This window comes from Penaeus vannamei, chromosome 3 (assembly GCF_042767895.1).
Source record: "Penaeus vannamei isolate JL-2024 chromosome 3, ASM4276789v1, whole genome shotgun sequence".
NCBI lineage: Eukaryota > Metazoa > Arthropoda > Malacostraca > Decapoda > Penaeidae > Penaeus > Penaeus vannamei.
The window spans coordinates 1193614-1196113 of NC_091551.1; positions in this window are offsets into that span (position 1 = coordinate 1193614).

A 2500-nucleotide genomic window follows, 5' to 3' on the forward strand; every position below is an offset into this window, starting at 1 on the left:
GTAATTGTGATTATAATTTTATGTTTGTTTATTGTTGTCGTTGTTGATTTTGTTGTCATGGTCGTTACCTTCCTGGTCATAAACATAAGTTCATTTATTTATTTTCTGTCTATTTGAATATGTGTATCTATCTATCTATATGGATATTTGTATGTGTTTGTGTGTATGTGGGGTTGGGGGTTGGGGGTGGGAATGGTGGGGGGAAGGGGGGAATATTTGTGTGTGTTTGTGTGTGTGGGGGAGGAGTTGGGGGTGGGAAGGGGGGTTGGGGGGGATGGGGGGGGGAAGGGTGGGGTGGGGGGAGGGAGGGGGAATATTTGTGTGTTTGTGTGTGTGTGGGGTTGGGGGTGGGAAGAGAGGGTGAGGGGGTGGGGGCGAGGGTGGGGAATATTTGTGTGTGTTTGTGTGTGTGTGGGTGTGGGGTGGGGTGGTGGGGGGGAGGTGGGGATGTATGGGTGTGTGTGTGTGTGTCAGGTGTGTGTATGTGGGATGGGGGAGTTGTATGTCTGTGTGTGTATGTGTGTGTATGTATAGATGTGTGTATATGGGGAGGTGTATGTGTGTGTGTGTGCATGTGTGTGTATGTTTAGGTGTGTGTATGTGGAGAAGGTGTGTCCGTGTGTGTATGTGGAGAAGGTGTGTCCGTGTGTGTATGTGGAGAAGGTGTGTCCGTGTGTGTATGTGGAGAAGGTGTGTCCGTGTGTGTATGTGGAGAAGGTGTGTCCGTGTGTGTATGTGGAGAAGGTGTGTCCGTGTGTGTATGTGGAGAAGGTGTGTCCGTGTGTGTATGTGGAGAAGGTGTGTCCGTGTGTGTATGTGGAGAAGGTGTGTCCGTGTGTGTTTGCATGTGTGTGCACGTTGAAGACAGAATGAATATTCAGAGGGAATGAGAGCTGGGATAAAAATAGAAAACATACAAGTCTGACAAAAATGCCAGTCTCTTATGCCCTCCAATACCCCTCCTTCCCTTCCCCCTCCTCCTCCCCCTCCCACCCCTTCCCTTACCCCTCCCCCTCCTCCTCTAACATCCTCTCTCCCCACCCCTCTCCATCCTCCCATCTCCCTCGTTTTCCCTCCACCCCTTCCTCCTCCTCCTCTCTCTCTTCCACCCCTAACCCCCCCCTACCCCTCTATCCCTCCTCTTCCGCCTCCCCCCTACTCCTCTATCCCTCCCCTTTACACCCCTCCCCCTACCACCATCCACCCTCCCCTCCATCCTCGCCCCACTCCCCCTTTCCCCTCCCCCGTCTCTCGCCCATCTCCCTCCACCCCTCCCCCTCTCCGCTACCCACCCCCTGTCTCTCGTCCATCTCCCTCCCCCCGTCTCTCCCTCCCTCCATCCCTCCTCTTCCCACTCCCCTACCACCCATCCACCCTCTCCTCCCTCCCCTTCACCCCCCTCCCTTCCTCCTCCTCCTCCCCTCCCTCCCGTCTCTCGCCCATCTCCCCTCCCCCCTCCCCCTCCCCCGTCTCGCCCATCTCCCTCCCACCCTCCCCTCCCTCCCTCCCCCTCAGTCTCTCCCTCCCCTCCATCCCTCCTCTTCCCCCTCCCCCTACCACCCATCCACCTCTCCTCCACTCCTCTCCCCCTCTCTCCCTCCCCCTCTTCCGTCCTCTCTCCCCCATCTCCCTCCACCACTCCCCTCCATCCCTCCTCTTCCCCCCTCCCCCTACCACCATCACACCTCTCCTCCTTTCCTCGCTGCCCCTCCCCTCCCCTCCCCCCGTCTCTCGCCCATTCCTCCCCCCCTCCCTGTCTCTCGCCCATCTCCCTCCACCTCCTCCCCTCCCCCTCTCTCCCCGTCTCTCCCGCCCATCTCCCTCCACCCCCTCCCTCTCCCCCTCTCCCCTCCCCCTCCAGTCTCTCGTCTATCTCCCTCCCACCCCCTCCCCCTCTCCCCCTCCACCCCTCCCCCCTCCCCCCTGTTTCTCGCCCATCTCCCCTCACCCCTCCCCCCTCCCTCCCTCCCCTGTCTCTCGCCCATCTCCCCTCCCCCCTCATCTCCCTCCACCCCTCCTCCTCTCCCCTCCCCCCCAGTCTCTCGTCCATCTCCTCCCCCCTCGTCTCTCGCCCATCTCCCCCTCCCTCCCTCCCACCCCTCCCCCCCCTGTCTCTCGTCCATCTCCCTCCCCACCACCCTCCTCCCCTCCTCTTCCTCCTCCGTCTCTCGCCCATCTCCCTCCACCCCTCTCCCCTCACCCCCCGTCTCTCGTCCATCTCCCCCCCCCCCTGTCTCTCGCCCCGGTCACTGACCCGTGAGTCTCGTCTGCTGCCACCAATGCCAAGGTCAGCGTTCCGTCCTTTGGTGACCGGCCGGCTTCGGTGCTGGGGGGGAAGTGGAAGGGGAGAGGTGGGGGGGAGGTGCTGGTGGAGAGGTGGGTTGAGAGGAAGGAGGGAGGTGGAAGGGGAGGGTGGAGAGGGAGGAGGGAGGTGGGTAGAGAGGGAGGAGGGGGAGGTGGTGGGGGAGAGGTGGGGGGAGGTGGAAAGGGAGGGGGGAAG